Raw genomic sequence first — 12,850 nt, 5'->3', positions numbered from 1 at the left:
CAGCAATGGTGCTCACACCAAACTCCGGCCGACCCACCATGTTGAAAAGGGATGATTTACCATTCTGCTCTGCTTCCTGAACTTTTGTTGGCAAGGCAAGAAGTAATGCAGTGTAACACGTACCACCTCACCAAGCCAGTTAAATTAATCCGATGGGTGGCACACTGTTAGCACTACTGCCTCACATCTCCAGGGACCCGGGTTCAATTCCGGCCTTTGGTGACTGTCTGTGTGGCATTTACACTTTCTCCCCGTGTCTGCGTGGATTTCCTCCTGGTGCTTCCATTTCCTCCCACAGTCCAATGATGTGAAGGTTAGGTAGAATGGGCATTGTGAATTGCCCCTTAGTGTCCAAAAGGTTAGGTGGGCTTACTGGGTTACCGGGATAGGGCGGAGGCATGGGCTTAAGTCGGGTGCTCTTTCCAAGGGCAGGTGCAGACTCGATGGGCCAAATGGCCTCCTTCTGCACTGTAGGGATTCTATTCTATTCTATACAGACTGGAAATGTACCATTGATTGAAGAAACCAAGATTCAGGAGCCCCAATGAATTGCGCTGTGTCAGAATGCATGCAAAGGAACTGTGCCACATTGTTTCCAGGGGTGATTCCCAAGAGCATAGAACTTTCATCCTCATTGATATTTTACCTGGTTATCATGAAACTGGTCCTCAAATATTAGTGTGCATGAGAACAGTTGACAGATTCTTGTCATTACAAGACTACAGCTGAATTTCCCTTAGGTGCTCTCCATAGTGATTAAAGAGGTTCCGCACCTGCTCAATGTTGAAACTGTTGTATCTCCAACACAAAGAAATCTTCTTCTCTTTGACTGTCTGCTGTACTCGGAATTGGGTAGAGTTGGTTTGGGGCTTAGTGTGGTCTGATTGAGTGACTACATGGTTGGATCTGGTGAGAGGCTAGCCCCCCTCGCAGGGTCAAATTGGGCTGGGGAGATTCATCCCAAACTTGGTGACGAGGGTACGAGACGGCCATTGCAGGGTTAGTTAAAGTTAGAGGTTGGCCAATTTCTAGAGTCACAGGGATCTACAGCACAGAAAAAGCCCTTCGGCCCATCACGTCTGCGCTGGTCAAAAACAGCCAACTAACTATTCTAACCCCATTTTCCAGCACTTGTCCCATAGCCTTGTATGCCTTGGCATCGCAAGTGCACATCTAAATACTTCTTTAGGGGCAGGCAAAGCCAGGTTGTGTTGGATGTGAAAGAGTGGTTGGGGGTGGTGGGTGGTGTGGTGGGGTGTGTGAGGGAGGTGGTGTTGCACGTTTTAATGAACTACTTGGTTGGTTCTTGGTTTATGGGATAGCTGACTAGAAAATAGCTTGACACTGACAACAGGCACCAACAGCGAAACATACTCAGATCTCTCCACACCGATATCCCTTTCCTCAGTGAAACTAGAAGCTCAGATTGAAAGGTATTTTAAACCCTGGCACAATGAGAGAAAGGGAGACAGATAATATGGCCTTAAATAAAACCACTGGGAAACTATGTCGAGTATGTCAAACATTAATGAGAGGTTATGATAAGAGATGTATTAAAAATTGTTGTAATAAATCGAAGCTCTGAAAGCTATGATTAAGTTGTTGGATTAAATGGTTGCACTTTAGCCCAGTGCTGTCAAAGGACATTCCACCATTATCTGAAGTGCTGCCACTTAGATTATTATACAAATGCTTATTGATAAAGGATAAGTTGTTGCAAACCACAAGTATGTGCTTTTTAAAAAATGTTGCTGGGCATGCTCCATGTGCTATTAGTCAAAGGATGTTAATTTATTCCTTTATCAGCACAGGGAGCTAGTTACCCCGTGAGGGAAAATCAAGAGAAATCATTAAAGTGTTGAGGAATTTCAACCTTTGCTTTGGTCATGCTGAAGGCTAACTAAGAGAATCCAGAGAATGATTTGTGAAAGTGTAATGGGAATCTGCTGAGCAATTTCTAAATCTTCTTCCGAAAGACAAATTAACCCATTGAGGTCAGTCTGTTTTTGATGCATGTTTGGTCCATTTTGAACAAAGAACAAAGAAAAGTACAGCACAGGAACAGGCCCTTCAGCCCTCCAAGCTTGTGCTGACCATGCTGCCCGTCTAACCTAAAATCTTTTACACTTCTGGGGCCCATACCCCTCTATTCCCATGTTATTCATGTATTTGTCAAGACGCCTCTTAAATGTCACTATTGTACCTGCTTCCACCGCCTCCTCCATCAGTGAATTCCAGGCACCCACTAGCCTCTATGTAAAAAACTTCCCTCACAATCTCCTGTAAACTTTGCCCCTCATAGCTTAAACCTATGTCCCCCAGTAATTGACTCCTCCACCCTGGGAAAAAACTTCTGACTATCCACTCTGTCCATGCCCCTCATAATTTTGAAGACGTCTATCAGGTCGTCCCTCAGCCTCCAGTATTCCAGTGAGAACAGACCAAGTTTATCCAATCTCTCCTTACCACTAATGCCTTTCATACCAGACAACATCCTGGTAAATCTCTTTTGTACCCTCTCCAAAGCCTCCACATCCTTCTGGTAGTGTAGCGACCAGAATTAAATACTATATTCCAAGTGTGACCTAACTAAGTTCTATAAAGTTGCAACATGACTTGCCAATTTTTATACTCAATGTCCCCACTGATGAAGGCAAGCATGCCGTATGCCTTCTTGACTACCTTCTCCACCTGTGTTGCCACTTTCAGTGACCTGTGCACCTGTACACTCAGATCCCTCTGCCTGTCAAGACTCTTAAAGTTCTGCCATTTACTGTATGTTTCAATACCTCGCATTTGTCCGCATTAAACTCCATCTGCCATCTCTCCGTCCAAGTCTCTAACCGATCTATATCCTGCTGTATCCTCTGACAGTCCTCATTGCTATCTGCAATTCCACCAATCTTTGTGTCGTCCGCAAACTTAATAATCAGACCAGATACATTTTCCTCCAAATCTTTTATATATGCTACAAACAGCAAAGGTCCCAGCACTGATCCCTGTGGAACACCACTGGTCACAGCCCTCCAATTAGAAAAACACCCTTCCACTAAACCAGCTCCTGGTTGCATATACAGTTCTGAAGAATGCTCGCATTAAAAGCTGAAGTTAAAGGACTCCGAGGTCAACTTCATGTTTACTTTGGAAAAATCATAAATATCATACCAATATACCTTGTGACTACAATGGCAAGCTTTCTGGATGTTAACCGTGGTTCAATTGGTGGCACTTTCAGCTCTGTGACAAGCACTGGGTTGAAATCCACTCCATGATTTGAGCACAAAAATCTAGGCTGACACTCCAGTGTAGTACGAAGGGAGTGCTGCACTGACAGAGGTGCTGACTTTCAGATTAGACATTTACCCATAGTCATGTCTGCCCTTTCAAATACTTATAAATAATCCTATGGGACTATAAGACCAAAAGACGTAGGTGCAGAAGTAGGCCATTTAGCCCATTGAGTCTGCTCTGCCATTTAGTGAGATCATGGCTGATCTGATGTAATCCTCAACTCCACTTTCCCACCTTATCCCCATAACCCTTGATCCCTTACTGATTAAAAATCTGTCTATCTCAGCCTTGCACATACTCAATGGGTCAGCCTCTACGGCTCTCTGTGGTAAAGAATTCCACAGATTAGCTATCCTACTTTGAAGCAGAGTTATCTCCAGTGCCCTGGCCAATATTTATTCATCAATTAACACCAGAGAAACAGATTATCTGGTCATTTTCACATTGTTAATGGATATGCTTGCTGTGTGCATATTGGCTGTCTTGCTTTCCAAATTACAACTGTGGTTAAAATATCATGTCACAATGTGTTTCCTTTCACTGCCTGTGATCAGTATGTTTGTGTGAGAGAGGTCTGGTTTCTTACCCTCAGAGTGAGTGTCATAATCAAGTAATTTCAGCGGCAAAGATGTTGTGAGTTTAAAATGAAGACGTTTATTTATCATCACACATTTACTGTCATGTGAGAGTACCCTTTAAGAAATGGGTGTTTAAGAAATGTACCTTTAAGAAATGGAGCTGCTCATGTTACTGAAGTGATGTCAGAGTATGGGTGGAGCTGAGCTCCACTTCTGCTTTTTAGTTTCAGTTTGAGAAAGCTTGGGTGTGTCTGTTTTTTTCAGTGAGCTGAATCTGAAGTTAAAAGTGAGCTGCACTGCTGTTGATCTCTGCCATCAAAAGACTATCTATGGATCATTTGGGTGAACTCAGAATTGTAAAAAGGTCTCAGTATTGAATATAAATCTAATGTGCTCCTGTTTGAAGGTTTGTTAAGTATTTTGGGTGTTAAAAGGATAGCATACAGATTACTTAGTGTTGTATTCTTTGTGGGGTGTATTTGATTTAATGGTTGCTAAGATATTCACTGTTTGTTTTAAAAATGTTAACTTGAGTTCACAGAATAAACATTGTTTTGTTTTAAAAACCACTGGTCCATTTCTGCTGTACCATACCTGTGGAGTGGGCCGTGTGCTCCCATACCACAATCTATTAAAAGTTGTGGGTCAGGTAAACTCCATGATACACTTTGGGGTTCTCTAAACCTTGGCCCATAACATTACCCAAAATATAACACGATGTTTCACTCACTCGTCTCACACACATTTTCACATCTTAACTGCAGATGAAGCTACTTTATCCCAGTCTCTTTTGTGGCAGGCCTGTCATTTCTTGGATCAGTTGATGATTTAAGTTAGAAGCATAGGTCTTGTGAAGCAAAGGATTCTCAGCAGACTGTGAGGTTTCTTGTCGTCAAATTTCTAGGAAGTTGGTTCTCAGGTGAACTTTCACCAGAACAGTGGGGAATCCCCCTCTCTGGCAGGATCTCCCACTTTCAAGCTATGCTGTTTCCTTGGCTGCTGAGGTGACCTGTAGCTAATTTGGTGGAAATGCCAGTGTCTGCTTTCGGTAGAGCTCACTGTTCGTCAGCAGCTTCTTATTAGTTTTAAAAGCAGACAACAAAATGGATCCCTCATCATACAACTTCCACAAGTTAATAGTCCTTTTTCCATACAAAGGATGATGGGTATTTTGATTCCAATCATCCTCTGATGCCATTTGACACCTTGAGATTCACCTAGTCCAGTTTGGATGAGAGAAGGTTGATGGGATAAATCCGTCTTGCATACATTGAGTTTCGATGTCACCTTTTGTCCAGGTGAAACAGAGGTCAGAATTTTATCGCCGTTCACGCCGTTCTCCATGTCCTGCTGATGGCCCACCTCCACCACGGGTTTCTCTGTGGCGAGGGGCGCATTCAACGGGAAACCCCGCTGACAACAGTGTGACCAGAAGACACCGCTGTTGGCCAATGGTGGGATACGTCCGCAAAACACGTGGAGGGTTGCACAGAAAATCCCACCCACCAAATCAGATTGGCTATAATTCTATAGTCCTTTTGTGTTGAACCATTGGTAAATAAAACATTGTGCGAATTTCCCCGATGGCTATGAATGACCATATTTAATTATGTATTCGCTTGAGACTTCGGACCATTTGAGGTTTAAAGTTTCAAAGATCCGCTTGTGTCCAGCTTGAAAGATAATAATGACTTAAATAAAATTGTAAACCTGTGTCTTTAACAAAGATTGAGGCATCTGGGGGTAGGACTTGAATACTGAATTCTCTGATGGTTAATGGCAGTCACTTCTTTTCAGAGTGCATCCTTCATCGGTGGGTATTTGACATGGTCTGCTTCAATTTAATGTTTTTCATCCGCTCTACCTTTCCAGAGTTAGACGTGTGCGATGTCCTCTGGACTGGATGCTGCCTGTGCGAGATGACATTTGGCTGCTGCAATGCTGTTTTATATTTGTGGTCATGTACAAGGCTGGCTACCTTCTGGCTCTGTGTTCCCAACCTTTTCATACATATGTGGAAAATTTATTGATATGAATCTTATTGTTAGTATTTTTGTGTTAATCCGTGACAAGATAGCTGTAGCTTATCACCAGTTAGATGCCTTGACCATTGCCTCATTGTTGCACATCGACTTATCTTATTCAATTGGAAGTCTGTAGTTCCACCATCCCACTTGCGATGGGTCAAGGAGATGACGTTTCTTAAGCTTGCAAAGATTATATATACCTTATGTGAATCAATTAAAAATTTGATTCAGTCTGGCAACATTTTATTCGTTATTTTGACAACCTTTCTTTTTCCTCCATGGGTTGAATAACTCTGACTCATCCCCTTCTTCTTTTCTTCTTTCTTCCACCCCTTTTTTTCTAACTTTCTCTTTGCCTGTATTTTGTGATGTATCTTTTTGCACATTTTTGTAAAAGCGAGAAATAAAGTATGTGTCCAGGTTTGCAGACGACACTAAGATGAGTGGTAAAGCAAAGATTGCAGAGGATACTGGGCGTCTGCAGAGGGATTTAGATAGTTTAAGTGAATGGGCTAGGGTCTGGCAGATGGAATACAATGTTGACAAATGTGAGGTTATCCATTTTGGTAGGAATAATAGCAAACGGGATTATTATTTTAATGATAAAATATTAAAACATGCTGCTGTGCAGAGAGACCTGGGTGTGCTAGTGCATGAGTCGCAAAAAGTTGGTTTACAGGTGCAACAGGTGATTAAGAAAGCAAATGGAGTTTTGTCCTTCATTGCTAGAGGGATGGAGTTTAAGACTAGGGAGGTTATGCTGCAACTATATAAGGTGTTCGTGAGGCCACACCTGGAGTATTGTGTTCAGTTTTGGTCTCCTTACCTGAGAAAGGGCATATTGGCACTGGAGGGTGTGCAGAGGAGATTCACTAGGTTAATCCCAGAGTTGAGGGAGTTGGATTACGATGAGAGGTTGAGTAGACTGGGACTGTACTCGTTGGAATTTAGAAGGATGAGGGGGGATCTTATAGAAACATATAAAACTATGAAGGGAATAGAGAGGATAGATGCGGGGAGGTTGTTTCCACTGGCGGGTAAAAGCAGAACTAGGGGGCATAGCCTCAAAATAAGGGGAGGTAGATTTAGGATTGAGTTTAGGAGCAACTTCTTCACCAAAGGGCTGTGAATCTATGGAATTCCTTGCCCAGTGAAGCAGTTGAGGCTCCTTCATTAAATGTTTTCAAGATAAAGTTGGATAGTTTTTTGAAGAATAAAGGAATAAAGGGTTATTGTGTTCGCGCGGGAAAGTGGAGCTGAGTCCACAAAAGATCAGCCATGATCTCATTGAATGGCGGAGCAGGCTCGAAACGTCAGATGACCTACTCCTGCTCCTAGTTCTTATGTTCTTAGGTTATGTTCTAACACCCCTCCCTTCTCCGGCATGTAATTTGCTAGGGGACTAGGCCATAGAAGCGAGAGGGGTCGCAGCAGACAAGCACGCAGCTATCAGATTTTTAAAAAAGCAACACACTGCCAACGGGGCAAAAATGAATGACCCCCTCCCCTTCAGTGGACTTAGATCAGTGGAAAGTTGCTTGGTGAGCTAACCATTGGAAAGTCGTACCAACATGGAACAAAGCGGAGGAGGGAGAAAAAGCCTCATCGCCCCACGAGACCGAGAGCACAACCCCCTCCAGTGGCCCTGACACCGCCATCATCATCCACCACCCCTCCGAACGCAATCACTTACCTTAAGCAAAACCAGCCCTGCCATCCAAGAGCAGCCGCTAACCCAGGAAGAGGGGAAAATGCGCGAGCCTGAGGGTGAAACTTATATTACGCGGCTTCAAGACTCCTCTCCCCAGCGTACTCCTCGCGAATGTCCAAGCGATTGAGAACAAGCTGGATGACCGTAACGCTAGACATACCTCCCAGAGTGAAGTGAGAAACTGCTGTGTGCTCTGCTTCACCGAGACCTGGCTCACTCCGGCCACACCAGACTGCGCCATCCAACCCGAAGGTTTTTCAATCCACCGAATGGACCGCACGAAGGCCTCAGGCAAGTCGAAAGGCCGGGGTGTTTGCCTCCTGATGCTCGGATGTGGTGTCCCTCGCGTGCCATTGCACCCCAGACCTAGAATACCTGACCGTGAAGTGCCGCCCCTTCTACCTCCCACGTGAATTCACCTCTGTACTCATCACAGCAGTCTACTGGGATGGCAGAAGTGAAGAAAGCACTTGACAAACTACATTCCACCATCAACAACCAAGAAACAAATCACCCTGAAGCCCTGACAATCGTGGCTGGAGACTACAACCAGGCCAACCTCAGGAAGGTCCCACCCAAACTCCATCAACATATCCCCTGCTCCACCAGAGGTGCAAACACCCTGGACCACTGCTACGCGAGCATCAAAGGAGCCCACCGCTTCATTCCCCGACCACACTTTGGCAAATCCGACTACAAGTCGGTATTCCTACTTCCGGCTTACAAACAGCAACTCTGGCGTGCTGAGCCAGTCAAGAAAATCGTGCAGTGCTTGTCCGAGGAATCTGAGGACACGCTCCGCGACTGCTTGGAGACTGTGGACAGGTCCATATTCAAGGCCGCGGCAGCTAACCTGGACGAGTACGCAACCACCGTCACAGACTTCATCAGTAAGTGTGTCGAGGACTGTGTACCAAAGAACACAATACGGGTATTCCCCAATCGGAAACCCTGGCTCAACCAAAAGGTTCACTCCCTGCTGAGGTTCCGGACGGAGGCGTTCAAGTCTGACGCCCCTGACCTATATGAGAAATCCAGGTACGACGTACGGAAAGCCATCAGGGATGCAAAAAGACAATACCGCATCAAACTAGAGTTCCAGGCCAACGACACTAACCCACAACAACTATGGCAGGGCCTACACAGGATCACAGGCTACAAAGCAAGGCCAGGTGGAATATCTGGAGCTGGAGCATCCCTACCCAATGATCTGAACAAGTTCGATGCCCGCTTTGAGCAGTCAGCCAATGCATCAGTGCCACCCGCCCCAACAGCCCTGGACACACCCATACCCACTATTACAGCCTCAGAGGTAAGAGCTGCCTTCTTGAAAGTGAATCCGCGGAGAGCAACGGGTCCCGACGGAGTCCCTGGGTGAGCACTCAGAGCCTGCGCAGACCAGCTGGCAAGTGTATTCGCAGATATCTTCACCACCTCACTCCTCCACTCTGAGGTCCCCGCCTCCTTCAAGAAGACCACCATAATACCAGTACCAAAGAAGACAAGGCAGCCTGTCTCAACGACTACCGACCGGTGGCCCTAATGTCTGTTACAATGAAATGCTTCGAGTGGCTAGTCATGAGACGGATCACTGCCAGCCTCCCAGAAGGTCTCGATCCACTGCAGTTTACCTATCACCATAACCGGTCCACAGCAGACGCTACCTCACTGGCTCTGCGATCAACACTCAAACACCTCGACAACAAGGACACCTATGTAAGACTGCTGTTCATCGACTACAGCTCCGCCTTCAACACCATTATCCCGACAAGACTAATAACCAAACTCTGCAATCTTGGACTTGACCCCTCCCTGTGCAGCTGGATCCTCGACTTCCTCATCAACAGACCGCAATCTGTCAGGATAGGTAACAGCACCTCCTCCGCAATAGTCCTCAGCACCAGGGCCCCGCAAGGATGTGTGCTCAGTCCTCTACTGTAGTCCCTAGACACACATGACTGTGTGGCAAGATTTAACTCCAACTCAATCTATATGTTTGCGGATGATACGACTGTGGTGAGTAGTGTTGCTAACTTTCTCCTTGGTTCAATTGCTCTGTTTTATTACCTTTCCTCTCGAGTCGTCACGTATCTTTATGATACCGCCATGAGGTTCAAGTCCGAGTAATGATCAATAACCCAATACACCGATTAGTAAGATTCAGATCAAAGCACATTTATTATACACAGTAATCGCTACTCATGCACAAATTCTACGTCTAAGCTACTTCTACAACTAACAGGCCAATACTTAACTTCGGACTGGCCCACCAGGTCAGGGGAACAAATGGCCTTTCGTTCGGGTTTTGAGTCTGCGGGATTCGAAGTTGGTACGGATTGGTAGCTAGGAGGCCTATCTCGTAACGAGCGTTGAATTAAGATTTACTTTGTTCGGGGGTCACTGCACCGGTCACGGCCAATGTTGGTTCGTGTTGCTGGGTGATCCGGGCAGGACGCAGAGGTTAAGAGAGCGATTTGAACTTAGGGCTTAACTCTTATAGTCCCCAGGGGCTTCCCGCCTTTCGGTCCTGTACCTGGTCCCAAGTGATTGGACTTTGTCCCAATCGCTTGGTTCGATTTTCTCCAATACTGGAGCGGTTCCCTGATCGATGGGCGGTCTTGAGGTGCTCATTCACCTCCTTTGTGTTGACTCCTGCTGGCGGTGAGGAGTCTGGCTTTGCTTTGTGTGTCCAAAATGTTACTTATTGTTCCCGGGGTTTGCTCATCAGTATGCAGATGGCTGCTACTTTGTTATGCTGATGGTCGCTGGTATCGATGTTGTCTGGCCTTTTCAGAGGTAAATACACAGCAAACCTGCAGGTGCTGGTTTCTGTCTATGTTGCCTGACTTTCCCATCAGCCTTTGCCGTTCGCCATTTTAAATCGGGAGTTGGCCAATTTAGGTGGCTACACACCCTCCTTGTGATCCTAATGCGAAGCGTGAAGGATCACATAACTACGTTGCTTTCTATTCCCTGAACTGGGAGCACTTCTTTCATGGCCTCTACACTGACCATAACTATGCAAAAAATTTTTAACTGACAATTCTAAGGGGCGCTATGTCAAACAGGGACATGCATTACAAAACAAAAAAATTGGGAACCTCTAACTATCCGTAATACTCTACTCTCACTTAAACATTTCAGCATTCTAACTTCCTCAACCATACAAACAAAATCATAGCAGTTTATACACATTTTTCCTGGCTTGTCAGTCAAGCTCAGGATCGTACAATTGCTCATGAACATTTCTTTATTTACAATAAAACCGCAAATGAATGCTCTTTATTATAGATCGCGGGGGTCAGGGGTCTGGTCGTATCCAAAAATAGGGGATCTGATCCTCTCTATCGGGGTGCGAGTGTGGTAGGCTCTCCTTCTCCATTTTCTTAGACGCATAGTCTGCACGATGCAGCAGAGTATCGCCAATACCAACAAGGTTTCTATTACGTAGGACAGGGAGTACCAGGTTATAAACCTTTCACACCAAGAAGGTGCGGTGTCGCTGGTGACTGGGTTCTGGGTACTGTGGGGAAGTGAAACATTAACGGCTGGGGGGCTTGAGATGATGGGGTTCGCGTTCGCGCGCAACCAAATGTCCATTGTGATGATGAACCATCCGGAGGATGTCCTCATGGTGCTTCTTCTTTCCCTTCTCCTCTCTTCTCTTCTCCGGTCCTGGAGCTTCTGGAGTTCTGTGGAATCAAGCATAGTGTCTGTAACTATCTTGGTTTAACATCTCGTACGATAGTCTGTCCGTCCTTTAGTGCCAATTACTCCCTTTATAATTGGTCACTATGTGTGACTCCCTCAGTTTTTTTTCCAAAAACCGAATTTTAGGACAAGACACATTTTCAAATAGTGAACCAGTGCGAGCTGTCTCGCAGACTGTGCGATTTACCATCCAAATTTTTCAGGATGTAAATAGCGTGTGGTTGGCAACCTAAGGGTTACCTGAAACAAAACAAAACTTTTTGAACTAAAATTTCCAAAATGAGGTGCGTATGGGCCGCGACGGGTAAGAGTTGGATGGAGTCCCTGGGTAGGACGGCTACCAATGCCGTGTCTCCCCTACCCGAGCGTAGTTGACCAGAGTGGGGTTCCCAGGCAGGGCGCGTCCCAAGCCGTTTCTCCACTGCCTGAGCAACCGCCAAGAACGGGCAAGAAATGTAGTCACCGTGGGGGGTTGCCGTATTGGTTCTTCCTTCGAACCAGAAGGGCAGTTATGAACGGGCGGCTGTCGCCAGACGAGTTCCGCTGAACTGGCGTCTGGGACCTTAACAAGTCTCTGTGGGCGAGTCCTCAGAGGTTTTGGCCGAAAAGGCGTGGGGTTGTGGAAATTTCTTTTCCTGTCTGACATACAACATTTAACAAAACTGACAAACAACGTAAAACATGCTGCAGGTTCCATCAGAAAATACACCGTTTCTCCCAAGCGGTTCCTTTTAAACATCATCTGGACACCTCAGTTATCGTTTGCGAACAGGGTCGCAAATTGGTTCTCGTTTTGGGAGTCAGACTCAAGGTCGTCATCTTCTCCCGGATGCCAAACTCTCGAGTGTATCAGGGCTGCATGGTGTGATTTTGGATCGCTCTCGTCATTCCGGACGAGTCTGTATGAGTTTTCTCGGTGCCAATAGGTGGTGTCTAGTTGTGTGGGGACGGAATCGGGGTCGTCATGGTAGGTCGGTGGTTGGTGGTGGGGTTTGTTTAGGAAAGTGATCATGAAGGGATCACTCGAATCGTGGTCAGATTCGCTGGGTGTGGGTCCTGTTGCATGGGGATAGTAGGGAGGCGTGCTGTGGCTATTGTCCGAGTCACAGTCGCTGTCGCTGCTGCTGCAGTCTGTGGGCGTTCCGGGGCAGAGTCTATAGTTCGGGGGTGGAGTCGAGGTCGAGTCCATGGCTGGGCTGGACGTGTTGGGGGATGGTAGGGTTACGTTGGCTGTGGGCGGGGTGTGGTGTGCTGCGTCGAGCATGACGTGGTGTGAGTGGTTAGACTGCGTTCCATATGCCTTCAGCTGGTTGATATGGAACCACACAGTCTTTCCGTTGGGATACTTTATTTTGTACACGGAAGGGCTTACTTTGTCCGCAATGGAGTACGGACCCGAGTACTTTGGTGACAGGAATGTGCTGGGGTTGTATATGGAGAGCATGACTTGCTGTCCTACACTGAACTCAGTCGCATGCACTGTCTTATCGAAACAAGCCTTGCTCTGTTTCTTTTGTGTGCCCAATTTCACT

Source organism: Scyliorhinus torazame, chromosome 11, assembly GCF_047496885.1.
Source record: "Scyliorhinus torazame isolate Kashiwa2021f chromosome 11, sScyTor2.1, whole genome shotgun sequence".
Lineage (NCBI taxonomy): Eukaryota > Metazoa > Chordata > Chondrichthyes > Carcharhiniformes > Scyliorhinidae > Scyliorhinus > Scyliorhinus torazame.
Note: the sequence above shows the minus strand (reverse complement) of the source record.